General features: G+C 43.2%; 1 pseudogene; it reads right to left on the bottom strand.

The window, feature by feature from the left end:
- Window positions 1-8,717: 8,717 nt before the first annotated feature.
- LOC146682322 (derlin-2 pseudogene) lies at window positions 8,718-9,200 on the bottom strand (annotated as a pseudogene).
- Window positions 9,201-9,459: the final 259 nt, after the last annotated feature.

Below are 9,459 nucleotides of genomic sequence, written 5' to 3'. Positions count from 1 at the left end.
CACATTCATGTAGCTGTAAAAAGCATGATCATATATTAAGTAATCCAAAGTAATCAGGATACGTTACAAAATACATTTTGGGACATGTAATCTGTAGTGGAATACATTTTAAAAGTAACCTTCCATACACTGTCTCTGTGACTGTTGTCTTGAAATAGCCCGCGCGCTAGCCCCAGACATGACGTCACATTTTTGAACTCTATTGAAAAACTGCAGGAGTTCTTAATTTTAGCCCAAGGTGTTTCACATTCATGTGTAATTTCTTGCTATCGTTACAAAGGAGAGGAGGAGTGCGCAGTTAACACACAGCAGATACATTACCTGGAAACAGTGCAGTAAATAATAATAATAATAATACATTTTATTTAAATAGCGCCTTTCAAAGCACCCAAGGACACTGTACAACAGATAAAAACTGGAAATATACACAATGATAAAAATAGAAGATAAAAGTTAAAACATACAGAAATTTAAGAATAGGCAATTTTAAACAGATGAGTTTTGAGGGTGGACTTAAAAAGAGAGAATGAACTAATATTTCTGAGGTCCGGGGGTAGGGAATTCCAAAGTCGAGGGGCAGAGCAACTAAAGGCCCTCCCTCCCATTGTGATCAGACGAGCAGAGGGAACAGAGAGAGAAAGAGAAGATGAAGATCTGAGGCAGCAGGATGGGAGCTTCATCTGTAATAAGTCAGAGAGGTACGGTGGAGAGAGAGAGTGAATAGCCTTGAATGTATACAGAATTATTTTAAAATGGATGCGAAATTTGACCGGGAGCCAGTGAAGTTGCTTCAGGATTGGGGAGATGTGGTGGGTAGAAGAAGTCCTAGTAATAATACGGGCAGCAGAGTTCTGGACACGTTGGAGCTTGTTGATAGATTTTTGTGTAAGGCCAAATAATAATGAGTTGCAGTAGTCAATTCTAGAGATAACAAGATTATGGATGAGAATGGCAGTGGCGTGAGGTGTGAGGAAGGGGCGGAGGCGATTAATGTTACGGAGTTGGAAATATGCTGCACGTGTAATATTATTGATATGCGAGTTAAAGGATAATGTGCTATCGAGAATGACACCCAAGCTTTTCACAGAGGGAGAGATAGGGACCAGCGAGTTATTGATGGTGAGAGAGAAATTGTTAATTCTGGATAGCAGTCGTTTAGTGCCAACCAGAAGAAGTTCCGATTTATTGCTGTTGAGTTTAAGAAAGTTGGAGGAGAACCAAAAATTAAGTTGAGCTAGACAGAGGATGAGGGAGGGTGGAGGAAGAGTAGAGTCAGGTTTGGTAGAGAGATAGAGCTGGGTGTCATCGGCGTAGCAGTGGAACTGAATATTATATTTACGAAAAATGTGTCCGAGTGGAAGAAGGTAGATGATGAAAAGAAGGGGCCCGAGGACAGATCCCTGGGGCACCCCAGTGGATAAAGGAGAAAGCTGAGAAGTGAAGGATTTTAATTGAATGAACTGAGTGCGGTCAGATAGGTATGATTTAAACCAGGCTAGTGGAGTGTGAGAGAGACCAATAGAAGCTAATCTGCTAAGGAGAATGGGATGAGAGATGGTGTCAAAAGCTGCACTCAGATCAAGAAGGATAAGGATGGAGAGGAGACCAGAATCAGCTGCTATAAGAAGGTCGTTTGTTATTTTTATAAGAGCAGTTTCAGTGCTATGTAGAGGACGAAAGCCAGACTGGAACTGTTCGTAAAGGTTATTATCAGTTAGGTGAAGATGGACTTGTGAAGCAACTATTTTTTCAAGGATTTTTGAGAGAAATGGTAGATTGGAGATAGGACGAAAATTATTAAAGTTGTTGGGATCTAGACCAGTTTTTTTCAGAATTGGGGTAATAGCAGCAACTTTGAAGGAAGCAGGAACAGTTCCAGTGGTGAGTGAAGAGTGAATAATAGCAGATATGAGGGGAAGGAGAGAGGGTAAACAGGCTTTGACAAGGACAGTGGGGATAGGATCGAGCTGGCAGGTAGAAGGCTTTGATTTATGGATGAGATCAGCAATATCAGCTTAGGATGGAAGTTGAAAAACAGAGAGGAAGTGAGAAGGGGGAGAAGTTAGGACAGAGAAGCTACATTGAGCATTAGGGTCCAGGTCTAAGTGTATTTTGTGAATTTTATCAATAAAGAATAGCATTAGAGCATCACAGAAGTTAGATGAATAGAGATGAGCAGGGAGAGAATCAGGTGGCCTGTTAAAAGAGTTGAATAGTGAGAAAAGGGTCTTGGTAGAGTTCTCACTTGAGCAGACAATAGCAGAGTAATAAGCAGATTTGGTTTGACTAATACATTCCTGGTAAAACAGAACGTGGTTATTAAACATATCCTTATGAATAGTAAGGCCAGTTTTCTTATAGAGACGTTCAAGCTGTCGGCCTTTAGCTTTCAGTAGCCGGAGTTCAGGGGTGTACCAGGGTGCAGAGCGAGAAAAAAGTACAGTTCTGGTTTTTTGTGGAGCCAGGGAATTTAAAATACTACTAAGGCTATGATTATAAAAAAGTACCAGGTCCTCTTGAATAGCTAAGTTGTTAGAAGACAAGCAGCTAGAAAAAGCAGAGGAAAGGATATCAAGATTTATATTCTTGATATTCCGGAAAGAGATAATACGGGGATTGTTAATTACAGAGAGGGTCATGTGAACATTAAAGGAGAGAAGTAGATGGTCCGAAATTAGCAGTTCGTCAGCTGTACAGATGGAGGGGGCAAGTCCAGAACAGCAGACTAGGTCCAAAGTGTGGCCCTTAATGTGGGTAGGGAAGTTTATGTATTGTTTAAGGCTGAAGCTATCAAGGCAGGATAGAAGGTCCTTGGTAAGAGGATGGTCGCAGTTATCCACGTGACAAAGACACGAGACAAAGCTACAGGAAGTGATCAACATCAGCCATCACTGGCCATCACTGACCTGCTGAGAGGCTGTTTAGTGTCAGACTGCAGGGCTGCACCGCCTCCTCTGTCAGCTGTTGCTTCATTCATTCACACAAACTGACCTCCTTATTTACCCTACAAGCTTTGAAAGCTGCCGCTTGTTTCCACCTAGAAAAGCAGAAAAGGTCGTTCCTGCTTCCCACTCAGTCAACTTTTTTTTACCATCTTTTATGTTCTTTGATAAACCTGTCTCTATCCTCCGCAGCACAGCCATTTTTCCTTATCCTTCTTTCTCCTTCCCTTTGTTAGGAAAAAAGGAGCTAGCCCTGCAGCTTTTAAAAGATGTTTCTCACACGGTCTTTCCTGCCGCCTCCTCCATTTGCTCTGCCCATCGGTGGCCATGCCAACAGCTTCAGGCCTGTTTTCTTTTCTTCAGCTTGTGCTTCTGTCGACTTAAAAGGAAGGCTGAAAATCATCAAACTGGCTGCTTTTAATGTTTGCTGTCACCAGCAGGAGCAGAGGTTTGGCTTTAAGGACGGATGGAGGAGAGGTGGCAAGCACCAAAGAGCAAAGATGTGAGTGTCTGTCAAGGTTTTTTATAATGAGTTACAGCGGGGCCACACCGGGAGTGACACAGACCGACACGCAAGAAACAAACACCGCCGTGAAGCGTTCAAAGACGCTGTGAAGCAGACGAGACTGTTATCTCCTCAGAGGGTTGCTCGCTCTCACCCGCTGCTGGCTGAACAGGAAATTACACCGTGAGGTCACAGCAGGCTGGAAGCTCCCATGGGTCAGAAAACAGGGAAGGTGAGACGAGGAGACAATTATCATTGGTGAAACAGAAAATCTTTGGAGCCTTGAGATGTTCAGAGAAATCACTTCTCTGTGTGACAGAAATATGTTTTTCCTTTAGTTATAGGACGTAGTTCACAGCTGCTGTTGGACTTGATGGACTCTGGTATTGTGGCGCTCAGAGCTCTCAGGGCTGATCTCCTGTCGGGGATTATACTCATCAGTTTGACCTTGTTGTCATTTTATTCCTTTTTTATTTACTGGTGGATTTAAGTATGGAGTAGCAGTATTTGCAGAAGTAAATAGGCTCAAGTACTCAAACACACCGCCGTTTGAGTACTTGAATGGGAGAGAGACAGACACTGTCCAGTTCTGTGAGAGTGTAGCGCTTTGGGAGTGCTGATGTAAAATTACTGTGGTTACAGCGTCACATGTCCTCGTATCTGCTCTAATCTTTAGTCTCTCGTCCAGTGTTTCCCCTGTCTGTTTATTCGTAGCTGATATCCACTAATATATGGTAAATACTGGATTCTATACAAGAGTTTCACCAAATTTGGAGCGGAGACTTCTTGGATAGTCTGTTTGCAGACGGCTTTACGGCTCCAACAGCACACACAATTAGCTAAGGTGAAGCCTAGCAGGCAGCTAGCAGCTACCGCTGTCTGTGTCACCATCCACCTGTCGGTCAAAGAGGTCATGACCCTAACAGCACCCCTACAGACCAAAACAATGTTTAGTAGCAGGCCGTTAATGTCTGCTGTGATGCTGGAGACTTTAACATGGGGACAGACTCATTGGTAGAGACAGCTACATGTGGCCACTGAAGGAACTGCAGTTTTTGGCAATTAGATGCCAATTGAATGTCTTCGTCTCCTATTTTTACTCAATCTTTTAACTTCACTCTATGCATCAGCTTGTAGTTTATACAGCCTGGTAATGAGACAAGCATTCAAGATAAACACACTCACATCATGAGCATCGTTATTTGGGGCTCCTTGACAGTCGAGACTGGACCTGGAATGCTAAAAGCTGAAGCTGAACACACCACTCAGTCTGTCAGGTGAGGCGATTCTTTCAGTGGCTGATGTAGCTGCAAGGTAAATGTGAGCACATCAAGGTGACTGAAAGTGGCTGGAGGACATCCACAGATAGAGGTGGCAGACTGACACATGGCAAGAACACAGACACACACAGGAACATGTTGTGGGGCATAAACCAGAATACAGACTCACACATGGTGGGGTTTGTTATTTTAGAATAAAGGCTTTGATTCCATAGCCTTCTGCTTCATCGATGGGAACCTCACAGTTGGAGAAACAGAGAGGAGAAAGAATGGGATGGAAGGCAGTTAAAAGGATCATTCAGTGGATAAAAAAGGATGGATGAATAGGAAAGCTCAACTCCACTGATGAAACGATGATCACCGAGATGGACGAACTTACAGTTTCATGCTTGGGGTGAAGCAGTTAAACTGTTTGGAGGATCACTGAGAAGACTCGGCAGTTCATCCAGGCTGCAAATGGACTGTGTGTGTGCCTGTGTGTGTCTGTGTGCGTTGGCGTAGTACTCCTCTAACAGTATTTTCACTACTTTTCTGTAATTTTTCCTCATGTTTATGCTAAATACCTAAAAATGAAGGTGACAATCAAGTTGTCAAAGCTGAAAATATCTGTAGGTACTGAAGCATTTCTTTTAATCTACCGCCATCACTGCTGTTAGAGAGTTCTCCCACAGGCTTCTCTGTTAAAATATTTTAGGCTTTTGTGTTTGATATCAGCTCTAGTTTAAATACAATGCCCATTTCTGCTGCCTGTCTTGGTTTGGGACTCAGGGGCATCGGTTTAGCCCAGATCTCCTGCTCCGAAGCCCCCTCCTCCAGCTCCTCTGAGGGGATACCGAGGTGTTCCAAAACAGTCAGTCAGATGACTGAACCGCTGGTTAGGAGCCAAACCAGGTGCAATTAAAAAGACTTCTGTGAAAAAAAAGTCAACCTCGTCCAAAGCTCCGGGGCCCCACACTGAACCAGACCTGAATGAGCCTCGTTCTCCGTCGTCCTCTGGAGTTCCCATCAAGCCTTAGCTGTCTGATCCTCAGCTCGTCAAACTGGCGAAATACAGTACAACTGGTTTCCCCAGTAAACACGCCGCCTGTTAAATGTTCAGAACAAAGTCTGTGTGTATGTTGACTCGCAGAGCAGAGCATTGTGCATCTCCTGTGAGGTGTGTGTGTGTGTGTGTGTGTGTGTGTGTGTGTGTAGGCCAAAGAGCTTTCACGGAGCTGCAGCTAATAAAGGTTAAATGAAAAGATTAGAACAGGCTGAGAAGCTGAAACAAGGCGACCGGGGGAGGTCGGTGGCAGCGACGAAGAAGGCACGCTCCTCCTCCTCCTCCTGTCCACTGTGATGATGTTATTTTTTTAAAGCAATGAAAGCTCATTATTGACGCAATATCAACTCCATTATAGATTTAAGAAATCCTTCTGCTTAACCGGGCCATCAATCATGCTCAACAGTGAAACATTCTTTACAGCAGCTGCACTCAGAGCCTCAGGCACAGGTTTTAAAAGGCTGATTGGATTTTATTTATTGGCACCACCATGGAGCTTTTCAGCCATGTGGGCGAGCCTAACAGGCTTGCAGGTTTGTTTGGTAATTAGCAGACTTTTTTTTAAAACTGGCAGTTTGACTTTAATTCTCATTTTGCATATTGAGTAAAAAAAGATCAACCGTGAGAGCAGAAGAAGAAGAAATCAGCATCAGGTCTATATTCCTTCCAGTTGTTATATCAGTACTAAAACAAGAGCCTTTATCAGTTTAGGTTATAAGTTTCTTGCTTTGATAAAAAGATTTGAAGTCAAATCATCAAAATGTTTCCCTAATCAGACTCTTCTTCAGCTGTTCTTGTCCAAACAGAGCAGAACTGAGTCATGTTCCTGTAAATCTCACTCTGCTCGTTACATAAAGGAGCATTAAAGGGAACAAAAGAGCAATTTTCACCCTCGATCTCTGCCAAATGACATGAAAGATAAACTCTGTCCTCCTCTGAACCGTCAGCTCTCTGCTCCAAAAGGTAATGAACCAATTAGGTAGGAGGCTGACCTGGGACGACTGCTCCCGCATCAGCTCTAATTCAGTCGGTTGTGGCTCCGAAGCTTCCAGTTAGTTTCACTTCTTTGATGTTTGAAACAGGAAAAGAAAAAGAAAAAAAAAAAAAAATATATATATATATATATATATATATATATATATATATATATATATATATATATATATATATATATATATATATATATATCGGACATTTTCTTTTTTCAGCTGCACGAGGATGAGGTGGTGACTCCTGTTAGCCACCAGCAGATTTCCGGTGACCTGCACAGCCGTGACAATTTTCCCTTTGAAGATCATTTTTCCATTAGAACGAGGAGGTGCAGAGGTGACAGTCATTACACAATGCTGATGAAAGTTGTGCGAGGCGTTTAATCATGCTGCATTGGTTCCACATGAAGATACAGCAGGCAGACTTATGCACAGAACTAATGTTTTTATGATAACAAAGGGAGAACAAACCTCTTCAGATAAGAAGCTGAAGGCAAAATTACTCCCGAGTTGCTTCTTGGAAACTCAGAGGAGTGAGTCACACCTGCAGACATTCAGCTGGCCCAACCATCAACTAGTAGGCTTGGCAAACCCCCAAAATTTACCCCCCAGCAAGACTGTCCTATGTCGGTAATAATTATTAACTTCTTCTTTATTGGATTTTAAAATCTTATTTGGTTTTCATGTGTACCCATTTTCAATAAAATCAACTTCAATAGCAGGAAATAACTAGGCATAGATTCTTTTCTCTCTCTCCTTTTTGCCACATTTACAAGTAACCTATATTTGACAGCCCATATGGCCACCCCTATGGAAACATTCTGGAAGCACCCCTGGCCACAGCGCATCTTTGGCCAGTCCCCCCCCCACCTCCAGTCGGTCTCTCTGGTGGCTGCTCCTGCCTAAGCCTTGCTCTGCTGGAGGTTTCTTCCTGTTAATAGCTACAAGTATTTAAATAACACATTTTTCCTCCCCACTTTCACCAAGCATCTGCTCACAGGGGGTCGTCTGATTGGTGGGGTTTTCTCTGTAGAACTGTTGTCTTTACCTTACATTATCAAGCCCATGGGGTGACTCTCGTTATGACTTGGTGCTGTATGAAACGAAAGTGAAAGGCCATAGATTTATTCAATGCATTTACAGAGACTTGTACCCGACCAGAAGTCAAAGGGAGTTTTCCCCTGCTAGCTCTCTTTTTTTTTTGTCTGTCCCATTTGGATCTTTAGCCGTCAGAATTGTTGTCTGAAGGCAGAAAGATGCCAAACAGATTTACTTCACCAAGTGGATCATCATGGCCTTGCCATATTGGTCCATTTGATTGACCTTTATTATAATTATGTATTTATTTTATTTTCGTTTTTTAAAGACGGGACAGACATGACTGGGGGATAGGACAGGGAGAAAGAATGAAAGAAAGAGAGGGAGAGAAAGAAAAAGAGAGGAGGGGAGAAGAGACGGTGAGAAAGGGGGAAGAAAGAAAGAAAAACAAACACCTGGATCACCTGTGTGGAGAAAAAAAACCAGAAGAGAAAACAAACAACAAAGAGCAACATAATAAAAACAACACCATCACAATAAACTAGCTAACAGTAGATAACAGTAGATAACAGTAGATACTTTTTTAATTTCACCTGTTGAGAATGAAAAAAGAAAACAAGCCGAAGAAAACGAGAGCAACATAACCAACAACATCACAATGATATATGGGAATATGACAGTAAATACTAAATGTTAAACATTATTGTGCAGCACATAAGATCAACAGAACACAGTGTGCTTTGAGGTAGGAGCCAAAAAGGGTGTAGTTTGTGGGTGTGATCACCCGTGTGTACACCTGTGAGCATGGACGCGCTTGCTTTTAAAAGGTTCCTTCATGTAATGATCTGCTAGAGGGTGTGGGGGGGCCACAGCCCCGTCCTCCAGGGCATGAAGCAGGTATGGAGGATTCCTCATCCACAACTAAACAAACACGTCAAAAACAAAGACCGTGTCTTCAACTCTCTGAGGAAGGTCCCTGAAGGTGACCTGATGATCAGGGATGAAATAGAGGGTGTATTTAACCACCAAGGCGCTGTCCTTCCCCCCACGCAAACCCGCCTCTGGCAGGGGGTTATAGTTGGCGTATTCTTCTGGAGTGTCAAAGAGCATCTTTATGATTGATGGGGTCTGGAGCCACCTTCCACCACCTGGTTGATTTGGGAAAACATCCTCCAGGAAGAAGTACACATGACCAACAGCAATACCTAAAAGATCCACGATGATAGAGCCCAGCAGAAGTGAGAATCCCGTTAACACCCAGGGCAGGAAGGGTGCCTGAACGTTGAGCAGGCCAAAGAAGTTGATGCGAACATTCGGGTTCCGTCGACTCCACACGTACACCAGCATGATGGTGGAGGCCTGGCCCAGGAACACCAGACTCACAAAAGTGCCAAATATAGTCATCAGAAGTCCACCAAAGAGAAACATGAAGACCCCTCCTGCAATCTGAACAATTGATGAAGGAGATTGCTTAGTTGGAGATTGGTTAGGTCATAACTCTGCCGGTCTGAAAACTCACTGCTATACACTCAGACCAGCTGGATACAGTGGGTGGTGAGAGGGAGGTCTGAACCTGATCACCTGGTTCGTTTGGTTCATTGACTTCATTAAAATGTGATTCAGTATTTGGACTTTGTGACTTGTGGCCTCTGTTTAGGACCTC

Source organism: Copadichromis virginalis, linkage group LG22 (assembly GCF_057382275.1).
Source record: "Copadichromis virginalis isolate Kocher_CV1m ecotype Utaka linkage group LG22, C_Virginalis_male_GT1.1, whole genome shotgun sequence".
Classification (NCBI taxonomy): Eukaryota; Metazoa; Chordata; class Actinopteri; order Cichliformes; family Cichlidae; genus Copadichromis; species Copadichromis virginalis.
Note: the sequence above shows the minus strand (reverse complement) of the source record. Positions and strands in the feature narration are given on the sequence as shown.